We start from the raw sequence: 7,772 nt of genomic DNA on the forward strand, positions 1-7,772 counted from the left end.
CCTTGTATACTATTGGTGGGAATGTAAACTGGTATAGCCACAATGGAAAACAGTACAGAGTTTCCTCAAGAAATTAAAAATAAAACCATCATATGATCCAGCAATTTCACTTCTGGGTATATATCCAAAGGAGACTAAATCACTATCTCTAAGAAATGTCTGTTCATTGCAGCATTATTCATAATTACCAAACTATGGAAACAACTTTAGTGTCTGTCAGTAGATGAATGTATAAAGAAAATATTAGGTAGATAGATAGATGATAGATATATATAGATAGATGATAGATAGACAAACAGATATATATATATATATATATATATAATTTCAGAGAGAGAGAGTGCATGCATGTGTGCAAGCATGGGGGGAGGGGCAGAGGGAGAGGGAGAGTGAGAATCTCAAGCAGACTCCTGCTGAGCACAGAGCCCCGGTGGGGGGCTCGATCTCACAACCCTGAGATCATGACCTGAGCTAAAATCAAAAATCAGATGCTTAACTGACTGAGCTACCCAGGCACCCCAGGGGGGAAAAAAAAGTGCAGAACTGGTATTCTGAAAACTAGAAAACTTTGTTGTTAGAAAATAAGAATCTAAATAAATGGGAATTCATGTTAATGAATCAGAATTACTATTGTTTAGAAGGCAATCCTCCCCAAGCTGATCAACAAATTCAGTACAATCCCTGTTAAAATTCCAGCCATTTTGGAAGAAGCTGATCCTAAGAATTCATGTGAAAATGCCAGGAACCCAGAATTGTCAAGACAACCTTGAAAAGAAGATATTGGAAGTACTCACACTTCATGACTTTAAAGCTTCTTCCAAAACTACAGTAATCAAAAAAGAGAGGTGCTGGTAAAAGGACAGACATATAAATCAATGAAATAGGATTAAGACTCCAGAAATGATCTTTTACATTTATGGTTTATTGATTTTCATAGAGTCCAAGATAATTTAAAGTGGAAAGAATGGTCTTTTGAACAAATTGTGCTAGAACAACTGGATAGCCGCATATAAAAAGAATGAAGTTGGAGTACTGCCTTAAACAATATATAAGAATTAATTTAAATGGTGGTAGGCATAAATTCAAGAGCCCAAACTATATTTAGAGTAATAAATCTTCATGATCTTGAGTTAGGCCAACCTTTCTTAGTTATGACACTAAGACCACAAACAATAAAGAAAAATATATAAATTGGACTTCATAAAACCTTTTAAAAACCTTACAACTTTGTGCTGCATATGATGTTATCAAGAAAGTTAACAACCAGTCCACAAATGGGAGAAAATATTTGCAAATCATATATCTGATAAGGAACTTGTATCCCAAATGTATAATAAAAAGATGAAAAAAGGAATTTAAAAGTGGACAAAGTTTATAAAGAGATATCTCTCCAACAAAGATATACAAATGGCAATACCACTTGAAGAGATGCCTAATATCATTAGCCATTAGGCACATGTTAATCAAAATCACAAGAGAGATCACATCTGCTAGGACAATTATAGTGAAAAATTTAAGTAGCTTTTTGGCTAGAATGGAGAAATTGAAACCCTCATACATAGACAGTAGGAGTGTAAACTGATAAAGCTGCTTTGGAAAATGTTGGGAGTTGTTTAAAATGTTAAGCATAGAATTACCATATGACCCAGCAATTCCACTCCTGGATATAGACCCAAGAGAAATGAATACATACGACTATATGAAAACTTGTACACGAGTGTTCATAGCAGCATTATTCATAAGAGTCAATAAGTGGAAATGTCTAACACCTGCTAAATGGGTAAGGAGTGTATTACAACCATAGGGACAAACATCAGTATTAAACTCTGATGGATGGAAAAGTGGAAAAAAAAAAAGTTTCTACTTAATTTAGGGTATGAAGGGAAGGATTGTATCCTACAATCAGGATATATAGCCTAGAGAGAAACAACATTCTCTGAGAGAGGGAAGAGCTTCCTGTTGTTTTCCAAAATTCTTACCAACAAATGCATAGTTGCGAATGATAAAGTTTTGGTATGTAAAGGTCACAGAAGAACTATCAGAAGCATAGCTATCTCCTGTGAGGTCCAGCCTTAGATAGATACATAAGGCTGGAGTAGTCCATTATGTATCTTCTTTTATTTATTTATTTTTTGAAAAATATTTTATTTATTTATTTAACAGAGAGAGAGACAGCGAGAGAGGGAACACAAGCAGGGGGAGCAGGAGAGGGAGAAACGGGATCCCGGCTGAGCAGGGAGCCCAATGCAGGACTTGATCCCATGACCTTGGGATCATGACCTGAGCGAAAAGCAGATGCTTAATTGACTGAGCCACCCAGGCGCTCGGCTACCCTAAATTTTTCTTAAGACATATGAGAATTTCTCAGAGCAAAGTTATTTTCTGGATCTGTATTTTCTGTATTTGAGGAGCTCATCGACATTTTCAGGTCAACTGGTCTGAAATTTTATTTTTTTATTTTTTAAAGTTTATTTTATTTTAGGTCTGAAATCTTAAATCAGCCATGCTTGAGGTTACTTATGAGAGCTATTCTGTCACAGAGACAATTTGCTGTAATTTTAGCCACCCTTTTGGGTTTGCAATGAATATTATTTGCTTATATGTTTTTTACACTTCTCATCACATCAGGATTTAGGCACAGCCAAATTTTAGGCACATTTGAAATGCACGTGAAATTTTTGTAAGTTAATTTTACCTCTCTTGTAGTATAATCTTCCCTACTTTCCACCAGGTTCTCCTCCCTCTCCTTTTTCTTACTCCATCTCCAGGACACATGAGCCCTCCAGCCAGCCTTTCATTCAGGATGCTTGGACTCCCTACCACTGGCATGACAGTACGTTCCCGTCTCTAGAATTTCCTTCCTCCAATTGGTCCCCTTCTTAGAAATAAGGTCTTTCCCCTTCTGACTGAGAATTAGAATGTCATTAATACATGCTAGGAATACATAGCATAGTGCATACTCTGGAGCCAGATATTTAGATTCCTTTCCTGCGTGAGTTTTCTAGCTGTCATAACCAAGTACCCCAAACTGGCAGGTTTAAACATTGGAAATATACTATCCTACAGTTCTTGGGACTAGAAGTCTGAGATTAAGGTGTTAGTAAATTCAGTTCCTTCTGAGGGCTGTGAAGGCTAATCTGTTCCATGGCTCTCTCCTAGTTTCTTGTGGTTTGCAGGCAGTCTTTGGCGTTCCACGGCTTCTGCTACCTCACCCTAATCTCTGCCCTCCTCTTCACCTGGTGTTTTCCCTGTGAGTGCATCTTTCCCCAATCTTCCCTTTTGGTAAGGATGCCAATCATATTGGATTAGGGACTCACCCTAGTCCAGGGTGACCTCATATTAAATTGATTACTTCTGTAACAGCTCTGTTTCCAAATAAGTTCTCACTCTAAGGTGTGGGGGGTTAAGACTTCAGTTTATAAATTGGAGGCAGGGGACACACTTGGTACATAATAACCTCACATTATCCTCCCTGAGTCAAAGTTTTTGCATCTGTTAAAATTGGAATAACACTATTATCTACCTTTTAGTGTTTTTACGAGGATTGAGAGAATTAATATCTAGATAACACTTAGAACAGTGCCTGACACAGAATAAGCACTCCTGATAATGAGTAAACTTGTTATATTTGTGATATTAATACATTTTAATAGAGATGTTCAGGGAAAATGTTTTTAACTCAAATCCTCCAGAACTTAAGAGAGCTCTATTTATTTTTGCAGGCAGAGTTTGGGGTTGTTTATTTTTTACTTGCTAAATGAAATGGAGTTGGAGAAAGAATCATGACATCTACTACTAAGTGCTGCTTATAGCTCCTGAAATGTCACAGTTACCTGGCATTAAAAAAAAAAAAAAAACACACAGATTGGTCACCAGAAAGGTTTTCAGTAGTGTGTTCCAGTAGCCCTCGGCCATCTGGTCACGCATTTCAAGAGTCATGAGACTTGTGTTCCTTATAATTTCATTCGGGAGATTGCTACTGCAGTTTGCTTTATATGCAAAATTTTTAGGTTTTAACATAAAATTCTTAAATGTACATTTCCATACATTAATATGAATGGAAAAAAGAAACAATGCAAGAAAAGTTCTCTTGGGCTGGCTAAACTAAGATATAAACATATTCAACACTGTTAAGATGTAAATGAACAACATACTGCATTCTGATACAGCTGTATAAATGTTTGTACTTCTATAATCAGGATAATAACAAAGCTTTGAGGTTATTTTTATACATGTATTGTCTAAAATCCCATTAACACCTTTTCCACCTGCTTGCATTTTATGTTTTATGTTGTGATATTGACAAAATGATAAAGTTCTTGCTGTAATTTGGTTTGCACATTATTTTTAAGTGTGCTGCAAGCTCATATGAATAGAGTTTGTAAGGAACATTTTTAGGCAATTAAAAGATGAGCACAAACTCAACATTCCAAAGTGATGGAAATGATTTAAATGGTGCAATAAAAAGTTCAAGCCTTTGAAAGAATTTGCTGTTTTGACAACTTAGACCTTAACTCTTCTATTGGTCTGTTTTTCATCTGTTTTTTTTTTTTTTTGAGGTGCCATTTCCATACAGTAAACTGCACACAAAAAGTATATAATCCTATAAATTTTGACATATGTATATTTTCATCCGTCACCACATTCAAGATAACATATCCATTATCCCAAAAGTTTTCTTGTGATCTTTTGTAATCACTCCTTCTTGACCCTCTCCATGCCTCATCCCCTGTCCCAAGTAAATCATTATTCTGCTTTCTGCCACTGTAAGTTAGTTTGCATTTTAAAAATATATAAGTGGAAACATATGCAATATACATAGTCATTTGCTTTTATTACTCAGCATAATTGTGTGAGAGTTATCCATGTTGAGGTGTGTATCAATAGTTTATTCTGTATTATTGCTGATGAATATTACATTGTTTGGCTTTATAACAGTTTGTCCATTTACCTGTTAATGAAGGTTTGTGTTCTTTCTAGGTTTTGATTATTAGAAATGGAGGTGTTATTTGCATTGTACTTATGCTTTTTTTATCTGACTGGTCACACCTTGGTTTCTTTGCTGGTTTGTCACATAGCTCACTTGTATATAAAGAGAGACAATATTGCAAATCACTCTAGGAAAGGGGGATATATTCTTATTCAATTTAAGTTTGTGAGTTTCTCAAATTTTTCATTTGTGTCACGGATACTTTCAATTTTCCTATTGGGGCCCAAGTTTTGAAAGGCACAGTCCAGGAGGAGATATTTTCTCTCTGTTTTGAGTGTTAATTTTTTTTATTTTGTATTGTATTTATTTATTTTTCTAACACTGTCCCTTGAGACAGTGAATGCTGAACCCCTGTAATTGAATATGATCAGGCTAATCTGGGTCAAATAGCCACATGTCAAAGAGTAATTCTTAGTGTGAGCTCTTTTCTATATCAACCATGGCCAATATCTTTAAATTTTATATTTCTCTGGAAAAGAAAAACCCACAAGATAGTGATTAGAAAAATTTGGTCTTTTTGCACATTTGAAAAACTCTAACATTTGATAAAATGTTTTGTTTTTGTACTTTGGTGAAGATCTACAACTTATTGTGACTTTTTGCTTTAGAGCTTGGTTTTGGCAAATGGTAACGTCAGAGATTGCTGCCAGTCCTGAAAGAAGTCTTATCTATTTACAAAATGACAAAATGACAAAAGTAATTTTTTCACTTCAATGAGGTCCTGCTTTTTTTTTTTTTTTTTGATGATGTCTTTTGGTCATGTGCTCTTTTGGAAGGGATCATAATGAGCAATAAAATATTTGAATACTTTATTGTGAAAGAATCCAATTAAAAACAACAAAGTCATTGGTAAAAAGTAACAAAATATTATCAAGTTATCCCTAAAAATAAATCTGTAGACAATTACACAAAATTGTGTAGAAACTACACAAAATTTTTGAATGACTTTGAGAAGTGACTGTAATTTGCAATGTCTCTTATTTTTCTTTTTTCTCATAGATAATATCAAGAATGGAGACCTTGCAAATATAGCTTCCATTGACTTTTAGACAAAGGAAATGACATGACATAAATTCAATTTAAAAGATATTGAGTAATTCTAGTGTTTCTTGAACACAAACATATTTTTATCTTATGTGATAACCCATAGGAGCTCAGATTCTACTTCTTTTTATATATCTTTGGGAGTCGAGGTTTATAGACTGATAAGAACAGATACTACACTTGATCATAGCCAAAAGGCGAGAAGCGATTGGAGTTAAGGTTTATAGAAAGTGTTGACACAGAAATACGGTGAAAATGTTCACCTGTTGGATTGCAAAACTGACACTTGTTTGGCCATGTCAACCACAATTTATAATCTGAATATTTGATTCATGGCCCATGATATCATCCTTTCCATTAAAATTTACTCTGTTTTAGTTGTATAATTTACATTTATTTCATTTATTTTTCCGAGGTGGGCTTTTTTGTCTAAAAATGAAATAACAAAGATTATTTTCATATTTCATGTTCATAAAAGACATCCATTTATAATACAATAACATAGATACATCATATGAAAATTTCATTTAAAAGTTCTGGAATTATTTTATTTTCAGGGAATGTAAGACCCATTTCTTTATCAGATACTCAAAATATAAAGTCAATAGATACTTATCTAGGAAATGTTCAACTCAATTTGTTAGTAGAAATTATCTCCAGGTCTAAAGGCACCAAACACAGTGCCATTCTATCTTTCTTACTTTCTTCTCCTTTTACCTTCTTGTATGAGATGAATTGCATTTAGATGTAGTATTGTCAATGTTTGGGAAATACTGGAAAATGGGATTGGTACCAAAAAAGTAGAAACTGGAAAATTAATGTCTTGTTTCTGCCACAATATATAAAATACTGTTCTTTCATAAAGTATATATTTTTAAGTTTTACATAAAACAACAACAAAATTCCAAATTGAATTATTAGAAAGTCTCAGGGAATGTGAAAATTTAATGTAGTTATGCTTATTTAACATGAGTATATTAGTCAGTTTTGCAAGAGTGTGGTGTGATAGTAAGCAATTCCACAGCCTCAGTGGCTTACAATAACAAGAAAAAGATATCTTTCTCATTAAGATTACCTGACAGCTGTAGAGTGCCTGCAGCCCTCTTCTATGTTGACTTCTGTCTGAGATTCAGGAAAACATAGCTTCTACTGGATATTGCCTCTTCATGGAAAAAAGAAGAGTACAGTGCTGAAATCACATGATGGCTCCCAACGCTCCATCTTTGAACTGGTATGTATCACTTCTGCTATTTCATTCGCCAAGGCAAATGATCTAAACTTAGCAAATCTAACTAAATAAAACAAAATGTTGCTAAATCTAACAAAAACTGTGGAATATTTATATAAGACAAATAGAAGAGGACTGTAAAAAGTGAAGAGAAGAAAGGAGACTAGTTGGGGATCTCAGGACATGAAGAATGACATGATGGTGAGTTCTCTGAGTTTCTTTTGACTCATATGTCCCAGACTGGGTGTTGGAGAAAACAGCAACCCAGAAACATCAATGGATGTAGACTAAAAAACAAACAAAACACCTTAGCTAAAATCTGCTCTCTCTAGCCAGAGGACAAAGAAAGGAGATGCTTTGTAAGACAGAAATTAAAAAATATATATATAACTGCTCTATTTCAACCAAACAGAAAAAAAAATGTGGCCCTACCATCAGCCACATGAGCAAAGGCCAAGTGAGGACCCTAGACTTCCATCCCCACCAAACTTTGACATGCCCCACCCTCAC

The 7,772-nt window shown here is 34.5% G+C and overlaps 1 pseudogene; it reads right to left on the reverse strand.

Annotated features, from left to right (window-relative positions):
* Positions 1–6,090: 6,090 nt before the first annotated feature.
* On the reverse strand, positions 6,091–6,243 carry LOC113917827 (annotated as a pseudogene).
* Between the last annotated feature and the right edge of the window lie 1,529 nt (positions 6,244–7,772).

The sequence above is a fragment of the Zalophus californianus genome, chromosome 4, assembly GCF_009762305.2.
Source record: "Zalophus californianus isolate mZalCal1 chromosome 4, mZalCal1.pri.v2, whole genome shotgun sequence".
Taxonomy (NCBI): Eukaryota; Metazoa; Chordata; class Mammalia; order Carnivora; family Otariidae; genus Zalophus; species Zalophus californianus.